The sequence below is a fragment of the Carassius auratus genome, chromosome 7 (genome assembly GCF_003368295.1).
Source record: "Carassius auratus strain Wakin chromosome 7, ASM336829v1, whole genome shotgun sequence".
NCBI lineage: Eukaryota > Metazoa > Chordata > Actinopteri > Cypriniformes > Cyprinidae > Carassius > Carassius auratus.
This window is the reverse complement of record NC_039249.1, coordinates 1,458,324-1,469,937: the sequence shown is the minus strand read 5'-3', so window position 1 is coordinate 1,469,937 and position 11,614 is coordinate 1,458,324.

Sequence of the window (11,614 nt, the reverse complement as noted above, 5' to 3'; positions counted from 1 at the left end):
TACTGGTTTCGTCTGGTCAGAGGAGAACTGGCCCCCCAACTGAGCCTGGTTTCTCCCAAGGTTTTTTCTCCATTCTGTCACCGATGGAGTTTCGGTTCCTTGCCGCTGTCGCTTCTGGCTTGCTTAGTTGGGGTCACTTCATCTACAGTGATATTGTTGACTTGATTGCAAATAAATGCACAGACACTATTTAAACTGAACAGAGATGACATCACTGAATTCAATGATGAACTGCCTTTAACTATCATTTTGCATTATTGACACACTGTTTTCCTAATTAATGCTGTTCAGTTGCTTTGACGCAATGTATTTTGTTTAAAGCGCTATATAAATAAAGGTGACTTGACTTGACTATAAAAGCACATTATCATCAAATGTTTCTAAAAAGTTTATGATTAATGTTATACAGACTTAGGAGCTAGTTTTAGCGCAAAAATGCTTAAATTGTAGGAATCCTAAATTAAGGACTGGCATGCCCATTATTCTTAAGATTTTCTCCTAAATTGGTGAGTTACAAGCTACTTTTAGCCATAAGATGTTTTGTGAATACAGGCCCAGATCTGGAGCCGCATGTATAAAGCCGAAGAGAGAAATAGACCACAGATCGGAGGAAAGAGGAAAACTAGCGGAAAGAAAGGGAGGGCAGGTAAGAGAAGATAAAAACACTCACAATCAAACAATGATAGGAAACATCAGTGGAAGGAAGAGAGAAAAGGGAAGGACAAAGAAGGGAGGAGGGATTGCAGAGGGATAAACTCACAGAAATATCTGATAGAGATCATGATATAATCTAACATGACATATTTTTTTTTTTTTTTTTGTAACAGACACAGTAAGAAATGTAATAACCTCTTCCACTTAACAAGTCAATGCTCTTACTGCAGATATGAAAGTAGTAATTGCATTTTTTTTTGGCTGGAAAACTGGAAAAATGCAGCAATGCACTGGAGATGACACAGTAATCATTTCTTACATATTATGGGACCATCCCAACCAAACACAACAGTGGCCAAAAGTGATGGGTGTTGTTGTTTTATATTTGAATGACCCACATTTCACTTAAATCATTCAAATTTAAAGGACAAAGAAACACTGAACAGTAATGCCAACTGTTTTCAACTGAAAGAAGCTGAAACTGATGTTCTACCAGAAAGACTCGGGAGATAGAATGATGTACGAAGCATACATTTATTGACAGCTCAGCGAGCACAATTATACATTTCTTTGGCGGAAGGCCCCGTCCATGGTTCATAATCCGAGGGTAGCGAATCTGCATTTCCTGCCTGAAGACGAAGGCAGGGGCGCAGCCGACCCCCCCCTGGAAGGTAAGGACAGGACCATCCTGGTGGTGGTGGGGAGGGTGGAGGTTGTTGTCGCGTCGGCATCTGCGAACTCAAACATGTGTAAGTACGATCTTTTATACAGGAGTGTAAATACGTGATTGGATAATGAAGGTAATTAGTGACGAAGTGATTGAGTCTTCCTGGCAGAACTTAGGCTAAAGCTTCCATTTTCTAGATGATCTCATAAATAAAATATTTATATTTATATTTATAGTTATATAGCTCACTGAACTCACCTTCATGATGTCACTGGAGAGTCTCAGAACGTAGAGAAGGTTTGTCCAAGAAACTGATTTTGTTGCTAGGCTTTTGAAAAAAATAAATAAAAGTATCTTAAGGGACGGGAAGTCCCCAAATCTAGTGATGAAATCACTAAACTGTCGACATTGGCACACTTGCTACAACATAATCAGTTGTTAATATTTCACTGTTCCTCTCTTGTTTGTGCATTTGTTCATAATAGGAGCCATTGATGGGACTCATGTTCACACACCAATAGAAAACTAAGCATCAGTAATCATTTGAGATAAATTTGCACAATGCAAAGCATTAAAAAAAATACATTTAAATATGAAAACATTTCAGTGATTGTATTGTAGTTACATTAAATGATTGGTGTTGTTGAGGCTCACTATTGGCTGATTCAGAGGTCAAGGTCAGTCATTTTGTGTTGACATCATCGTAGTCCTTAGTTCACAACGCTTCAGTGTCATCTCAGTCAACACTTAAGAATCAGTCTCAGACTTCACTGGAACTGGCTTTTAGCTTCTTTATAAAAGTCTCCTACTCTTAGAAAAGTCCTTCTTTTTACTAAGATTTTTTTTTTTTGACACTGAAGTCAAAGCTTAAGACTATTCTTAAGAGCATTTCTGAGAAGCTTTATACACACAAGCCAGTTTTTAGACTGTGCAGGGCATTGCAATGCAATGACACGGAGTCCATCAGAGGAAGTGAAAGTCACGACAGAAGATCTCGTTCTGATGGAAAGTATTAGTCAGACGGTCAGCAGAAGAGCACGGCCCTGTCAGGAAAACTAAGCAGTCTAAACAGGTTTAATCTAGTGTCTAAAATCTTAATGTTTAACAAATGTAGTATTGCATTTTACTAGTATTTATAATGTAGGGCTTCACACTTGAAATCAACTTTTATTCCCGTTTCACACCACTTGCAATAAAAGGAAAAAAAGAAAGAAAGAGGTGCACTCATTAAATCCCATAATGCAGCACAATCACGAGTGTAGAAGCGTAGACATGTCACCTGCCTTCTCAACATATACCCACACTCGCGGTCTTGGCCACTTGTGAGCGCGACAGGAAGTGAGTGTGCAAGACTGTCCCAGATCTTAAAAACACCAAAGCGCAGTGCAATGTATGTGAAATATTAATAATCAGATATTACATATATGATTTGGTAGAAAAACCAAATGTGTTTTTACATTTTATTGTTGCAAATATGAGTAGTGGCCGTGTTTCTTTTGTACAACTTTTGAAACTGACATTTAACGTAAAATAAAGCTATGTAAACAAAAGCTTTATTATTTAAAAGCTCTACACACACTTGTGGTCTTCATGCTCACTTGAACACTCGGGCCAAATACAGGAAATACGTCATAAGTAGACAAGTGCAAAGACCTCAAGTGTGGGTATTTGGACAAGGCATATGTGTACACTCAACAGCTAGAAAATACCCATAATGCACTGTGAGGGTGCCAAGTTTTCAAACAAGAATCAGAATCAGCTTTATTCTCCAGGTGTCAAACAACAAAACAAAATATAAAAATACATTTAGCAAGCTTCAAATAATGTGAAAGAATCTGGAACAGTAGATTGATTTATGTACAGATTTGTGCATTTTTACTCTATACAGAACTGTATAAATAAGAGATATGCATATGTATTTACATAATACTTGAGAAAGGCAATAATTAAAGATGTAGAATGACTGACAGAAGTGAATGACAGAACACAGGTAATGATTGTTGAAGCTGGAGATGTGCAGGTGTACACCGATGATCATTACTGCGCTCCTAACAGTCTGTTACAGTCTCCTTAAATCTGATTTACTGGCTGACCCAAACCAGACAGTTACAGAAGAGCACAGGACAGACTCAATAATAGCAGAGTAAAACTGTGTCATCTGTGTCTGTGGCAGCTGAACTTCTTCAGATGAAGGAAGTACAACCTCTGCTGGGTTTTTATCAGTTTTCACAATGAACTTCAGTGAACACAACTACACAGAAGCAGCAGCACTTTCGACTCACTCAGTGTCTGAATCTGTTCACTCGTTTTCATTGTTTCCCTCCATTAACTCTCTAAATTAACCCACTACAGCAGGGATCCTCAAATCTGGACCTCGAGATCCACTTTCCTGCGGAGTTTAGCTCTAACCCTAATTAAGCACACCTGAGCATGCTAATCAATGCCAATCTTTGGGATCATTAGAAAATCACAAGCAGGTGTCTTTGATCAGGGGTGAAGCTAAACTCTGCAGCGCATTGGACCTCCAGGGTAAGATTTGAGGAAGGGGGCACTATAGTGATGGGAGAAACGAAGCTTTTCAAAGATTCGAATCAATTGATACACAAAACGATTCACTGTTTGGAAACACCACACTCTGGTGACGCCTGCTGGTCAAAAGTGTGTAAATGCAACACAAAACCTGGTCTTGATATGTGGATTTTAAAATACTTAATATTAATTTGCTGGCTTGCTTTGTTTGTTTTATGGACAGATTTATAGAGGAAAGTGAGAAACTATTATCTACTCCTGATTATTTTGATCGCACAAATGCATTGTTAAACATGTTTAGATATTGATGAAACCGATCTGAGATCAGTTCAGATCTATAGGCGCTGGTTCACAGAGATCGCCCCCCAGCGGTAAACACTGAAATCTCGAAACAGTCGTGACGTAACGAAGCCTCGCTCTGAAATCACGCTCGAAGTTTCATCCTGTGACTAGTGTAATGATGCTAAAAATTACATTTGGAACCAAAATAACTTACATTTTAAAATATATTCAAATAGAAAACAGTTATTTTAGATACTTAAAATATTTCAAAATGTAACTGTTTTGCTGTACTTTGGATCAAATAAATGCAGGCTTTGTGAACAGAAGAGACTTTAACATTTGTACTATTCAAAAACTTTAAGTGTATAGGAAACGTTATCTTTTCTCTAATTTATATCTTTTAATTGGCTTAGAAATCCTGCTGGACAATAATCAGTAATAATGACTTGTTAATGTTTATATACTACAAACACTTTTTTATCACATAATAAGGCAGAATAGTTTCTATACTGTAATCAGTGCTATGCAAATTAAAACTGCATTGTTCATATACTTTATTTATTACCTGGAGGTGACTTGAAAAACACAAATAAACCATATATTGACGCAGTCGTCTTTGTGTTTCCAGAAGTTTCAGTTTTTCTGTCGTTTTTCTTACATCCCCCACGTAATCTATGCCACCGTTACTTAGTTTGTCTGTATTTATTTCAAAGTATACTTAGAGATCCTAATTATAAATTTGTACACAGAATGTTTGCTCTTCAGGTCTCTCTGTGCACACTAGAGTCCGGGTCGTGTGGTTGGCGCTGTAGGAGTTGTTGGCTGTGCAGGTGAGGGTGGTGTTTTCTGCTGGACCGAGGCTGATGTTCAGGTGAGCTCCTCGAGTCTGGATCTGAGGAGCGCTCCAGCTGTAAGAGGGCTTGGGATCACCGGACGACAGACACTGAAGATCAAACACGCAGATGTTTTTTGATTGCAGCCAGGACTCACTGAACTCAATCTGAACATCTCTGATGAGCTCTGTAGGAGAATAAATGATATTAGCAGACTGATTCCCTCATGAAGCAACTTTTTAACTTTAGTTAAATAATCATAATCATATTCAACATCAGTACTTAATGCATTGCTTTAGAATTTGACAGCATTGGCAGAATAAATATCAAGTAATTAAACTCACCATGAACATGAAGAACAATGAACTTTGTTTTATATTGTGTAGATTTTCCTTCTGCAATAATAGAGAATCTTCCAGAATCCTGACGTCTAAGGTCTGTTACTCTTACACTAATATTGTCCTTATACATCTTTATCCTTTCATTAAATAATTCAGATTTTACTTTTTGTAAATCACTATTACGATACTCAGCAAATATAGTCCTATTATATGTCCACTGCACTTCAAGACCATCTTCTGGATAATCAGCGATTAATTCCAGTGAGTCTCCAACAGCTTTATACACAACATCTGTATCTGCATCAGAACATGAGCCTATAATACAGACAAAAAGGTTATACTATCACAAATTCATGTTGTATTTTTTTCACATTCAGCATAAGACAATGTGTCCATCAACACACTTAAATAAAAACTAGCTTGACAACAAGAAAAAAGGAACAGAAAGTTGACAGAAAATAAATCAGCCGTGTAAAGAAGCTGACAGAGTCTGAGTTTAGGCTTCAGACTTCAGACCATCTCACACACATTACTCTGTCCACACACTCCACAGCACCGTCAGGATGAAGCATGGCCAGATATCTGAACTGCATATTCAAGTCATAGCCTTTATTTGTGTTTGTAATGAACAATTAGGTCCATAAACATATATTTGGACACTGACACAATTTTCATGATTTTGGCTTTATACAGAATTAAAACAAATAAAGAAAGAAAAATTTAAGTGCAGACTTTAATTCAAGGGTTTGAACATCAATATGTCTTCGGAAAATGCTTAGGAATTACAACCATTTTTATTCTTTCTGCCTTTAGTTTTGTCTTCAGCGAGTGAAATGCTGCTCAGTCGAGTTTAGATCAGAAGACTAACTTGGCCATTGCAGAATAATCCACTTTTTACCTTCAAAACCTCCTGGGTTGCTTTTGCTGTATATTTTGGGTAATCGTCCATTTGTACTGTGAAGCCCCATCCAATCGTTGCTGCATTTGACTAAATCTGGCCAGAAAGTATATCCCTCTATAGGTTCAGGCCCAGCGCAGGTTTGTCCAGGTGATCTTTGAGCAGGCCACACTATGGGACTGCCCACATTAAACCAAAGATGGCCCAGTGTGGGTAGATTTCTTCCTTACCACTAGGGATGCTAAAGAGTTTTAGGTTTCCTTAAGTAAAGACATGTGATAGAGAGAGTTAGCAAAGAAGAAAGGAAGATTGTGTTCTTTAAAGACAGAGTCTGCATCCGAAAACTGAAAAATGCTGCCTTCAGAGGACACATTGGAAGGTAGGAAGGATTCAAAGTTAGCTTCAGTTCCTGTGTCACCGAAGCTGAGGTTCCAAGTGAACCGTACCGTTCACTGCATTTCATTTCCTTTTACCTTACATGTGCAGGGACAATAAAGTTGAATCTAATCTAATCTAATCTAATCTAACTGTTACCAAAACGTGACGTGTAAGCTCTGCTGATCACGGATTGGCCGGTGAGAATCTTCACTACCTGCATCACTGAAACTGTGACACAAACACAACAGAACAGATAGATTTAAATCAGCACAGCCAGCAAAGGATCGAACTTAATTATTTTGAATGATCGCACCTTTTTTAAGAACCAAAACGTTTTGTTGTCTGTTGCGGAAGTACAGATGTTCATCTCGTTGATATCAGAGGAGTGGATCCAGCGAGAGCTTGATGGGGAGACGCAGAATGAAAACGTTTTTTTTAGGAATCGTGGCAGTAGAGGCAGTGCAACTATAATGATGTGAATAATCCCGCACACTCTAAAGCGATACTAAACTGCAGTGGAAATGTTAACCGTACTGAGCCGTGCCGAGCTGAGTCAGATCATCCAGTAGAAAAGCATCATAAGACTATCTCTAAGTGAAGTAAAGGGCCAGTGCTGGCTTGATTGCCGGGTTTTATGTTGCCGAGCTCACCAGTGTGTTTTTTTTGCTCAGAATGTACTGAACTGTTGATTTGTCGACTCCTAATGTTCCTGTCATCTGTCCGATGGATTTGTTTGATTTTGAAGCCTAACAACTGTCTGTCTCACCTGCATGCGCTCCTTTAACTGAATGATGTGGTTCAGAGCAACAGCTTCCAAACGGAAATGGCAAACTTAGAATCAACTCCAGACCCTTTACCTGCTTAGTTCATGTAGAAATAATGAAGGAATAGCCCAAATCTGTCCATTTAACAGCTTTTGAGTCAATTGTCCAATTACGTATGGTCCCCTGAAAAAGGGGGGAGGTACATATTAAAGCGTTTTAATTCCTTATCTTTTCCTCCAGTTTCGATGAGAATACCCTCAAATTAAATCTCAGAGTGTGCACTTTAAGCCCATATTATATAACTTTAAATTGAATACATTTTTGTCAGCAGCTAAAATAATAAAAATTTTACCTGTGTCCAAATATATGCAGAGTGACTTCTGATCTGTGTCTGTATTTGGTAAATTATGCAACTTATGTCCATTCGTGCTCTTCTGAGTGATTCGCAGTACTTTCACCAATCACACTGCACTTTTTTTTTTAAATGTGTGAGTTTTAATTTTAACATCTCATCTCTAACCTCCACCACATCACTTCCACATCTACATGTCTCTCTGTAAGTGTTAGATGTTTTTGACATTTTAACGACTTAATGTTCTTCTTTCAAAGCATTAAATGGCAAATCAACTTTAAACCATGAAATAACATAGCCTACTTTTTAAATTAGTCTAATGCTGGTTGCAAAAGGAAAAATGCTCTATTGCAGCTGACCACCTTCGCTAAAGATAAGGCTTGAGGTTTCCTGAGCCAAACATTTCTCACAGATGAAACACTGACTGATGTGGCCTAAATGTCCATCATAATTTGCCTTAATCAGTAAAATAAAAATACACAATACTTTGTAATCTTAAAACTACTTTAAGCATGCCTTGCATTAAACACATATAGTTTCATCATAAACATAAACATATTTAATTAATTAAAAATATGAAGAGTTCAGATGCAAAAGCCTCTAAGTGCCATCTGAAATTTTCATCTAAAATTAGGATTTTTATCAGGCTCCTATATTTATGTTCAGTTATTTCACTTTAATAGCCTGGAAAATGAATGAATCAACCTAAGCATAGATGCTTGATAATAATCCTAATTTTAGATGACAATTTCAGTTGGCACTTAGAGGCTTTTGCATCTGCACTCTTCATATTTATATTCATTCCCTACACAGGAATAGCTCTAGGCTATATCTGGAGTCACTCACCTCGGAGAAGGAAAACCAGGAGAACTCCTAAAACAGAGAAGCAGGACTCTTGAAAGTTGTTAATGACCAGGCGTCTAGACGACTGACTGAGGCATACGAGACAACACAGAATGGAAGAGAGAAAAACAGACTTCCTCTCAAGTCAAAAAAAAAAAAAAAAAAGATGCGAAATAACACTAATAGTGTCCTCCGTTCTCTGTGGAGCATTTCTTGGATTACTAGAAAGTTGAAATAAACTGTAAATAGATGGACTTGTGCATGACAGATCACAAATATAATTTTCATGTTCCCACAAAATCTTTGGGCCTTCATGTGCACCCAATATCTTATTTCAGTTTGAAAAGACTGTTAATGTGTCAATGTAAGTTATCCAGACATCTGCCCTCTGCTGGCTGGACATTGCTATCTATTTAAAAAGTTTATTTCAAGCAACATGTTTACGAAATACATAGCCTACTCTGCAGCAAAAACAAATAAATAAATAAAATAAAATTATAATAATACAATAAAATTAAATAATAACATAATTTCCCTTGGGAACGATCACATCAATTCTAATGGTTTCCGCTACAAAAACCATTACAAACCGTCACCTTTTAGCCATTAAGGCCATAAAAAAATCTGTAGTGTGTTTGGGACATTTCCATTATAATTTAGTGGTTTTAAAAAGCCACTAATAGAAGGTGAATAATTACCAGTAGAGACCAGGGTTCATTACAGTTTCCAGTAAAACCAATACAAGTCCCATTATAACCAGTAAAACCATTACAAATTATTTGATGATTTCTAATGTTGTTGTTTTCAGTGGTGTAGTTTTACTGTTGGATGTCTGATTTTTATTTGAACCTTTTAACTAGAATATTAAATATTATTACCATCTTCAAGAATTGACTAAAAATAAATCTCTTCCATCTTAATTTGACCCTCTGACTCTAGCACTCTCTAATTCTAATTATGTTCTTAAAAACACACACACTTTTCCCTTTTCATTTGCTTCTTGTGTTTTTTAAAATAAACAGCTTTCTAATCTTTTTCAGTTCTATCTGTTTTCTTTTCATGTTATTATGCAAATAACAAAAGCAAAAAACACCTCTAACACTAGCTTGCTCTATTCTTTTTCTATTCTATCTGTTTTCTTTTTATTTATTATATTATTTAAAAGCCCTTGCTACGTGTACTGTGTTAAGCTAACTGAGACTTGTTATAGCTCTTATACATCATTGCTCTTTTGATGTTTTTGATTGCTTCCACTGTCTTCATCTGTAAGTCGCTTTGAATAAAAGCATCTGCTAAATGACTAAGTGTAAATGTAAATGTATTACACAGCTCTATGGAATACTTGATTTTGATTGGTCAGTCGTGACACTCCGAGGTACAGTATGTTGTCCCTGGCTTATTACACAGGCTCATCCGGGGAACAGCAGTCCGCACTGCACTCTTGTTAGGAACAGTTTTCCCTGGTGGAAGCTTTGTGTTTGTTTAGCTAATAAAATATTAAAACTTGATTCAAAATATTGTGCAATTGGTTAATTATGTCATCCTGGTGAAATGTTGTGCTTGACTGCACCATTCAGTGTAACCCAGCGCTCGCACATCTCAATAATAACAATTTCCAACTGCAGAACTGCAGAACCATTAAGTCACAGCAGTGCCAGGCCAGCAGTCTGAGGCCGGAAGTGAGCAGTGTAAACGCAAAATAAACATCATGGCAGGCGACGTGGTAAAAACTGAGAAGCTGGAGTTTAAACTCATGCCGTAAGAAGAGAACGCAGTAAGAAGTTAATGAGATCTACATTATCATGGCAGAGGAAGAGAACGCAATAAAAATTTGTCTGTGGTGTATTTAATTGTTGGATTAATGTTGTACAAAACGTGGCTCTAAGCATTTTATAAAAGCTCATTGTGATGAAGGCACTTAAAGTGGTCATATGATGCAATTTCAAATTTCTCCTAAAATGCCTCGTTTAAACACACACCCACATCTTTACATCACTGTGTGGGAAGATTTGCATGACACCGCACAGATGTTCACGCAAAGAAAAAAGGTGTACTTTTATTCTCGTTGTAGTATTGTTGTTGTCATCATGTTGTACGGACGCTGTGTGTTTGACTGTGAAAGTGAAACTTCTTTGTTTGGCCTTCCAAAAGAGGATGATATCCGCTTCGTCATGCCTAGGGCTGATCCGAGCTGGTCGCTGAGGAAATAAATCAACTTAGCACCGTGGATCACAGAATGGGATTTCACCGTGGACAATATGTGGAAAAAAAATGTGTTTTTTTAACCTTAAACCACATAAACACATTGCATTACACCAAATAACCACAAAATAATGTTTTTTTAGCAACATCATATTACCCCTTTAAACACGTCTTTTGTAATTTTAAAATTGTTTTAAAATATCTTTGTTGGATTACATATCTTGGTTTGTGGTTATTATTATTGGCATTATTTTACTGCATATGTGACCTTTTTCAACTGAGAAATGTTTTATATTTATTTTTCCATACAGCGATACCTCCTTTGGAGCAATGCACAACATGCTGCAAAAATATTTTGTGCTAGCAGTATTTTTAAACCAACAAGACGAGACAAATTGAATGAACAGATTTAAAGCCAATTCAGAAAAGCTGTCCCTTATAAAACAAAAATGGTAATATACTGCAAAATATAATGCGACATATTCAGCACAAAATACATTTCATATATATATATATATATATATATATATATATATATATATACATATATATATATATTGGAAACTAGTGCTTATATTTTTCGATATACAGCAATATATATGCATGGATACAATATATATATATATATATATATATATATATATATATAGCTACATACAAATTTATTTAGAAATGAAGACAAAAATATTAATTGTTTGATATTTTATAGAGTACATAGGTGTTTCCATATAAATTTGTAATGTTGAATTATTTTGAAATGTAAAAGGGTTTCTGGTATGTGTAAGTGTGTGAGATTACAACTGTGCAGAAGAGTTGAGTCTGTGGTTAGGAAGATGATTGACCAAACACTATTAAATCATGTTACTTTATT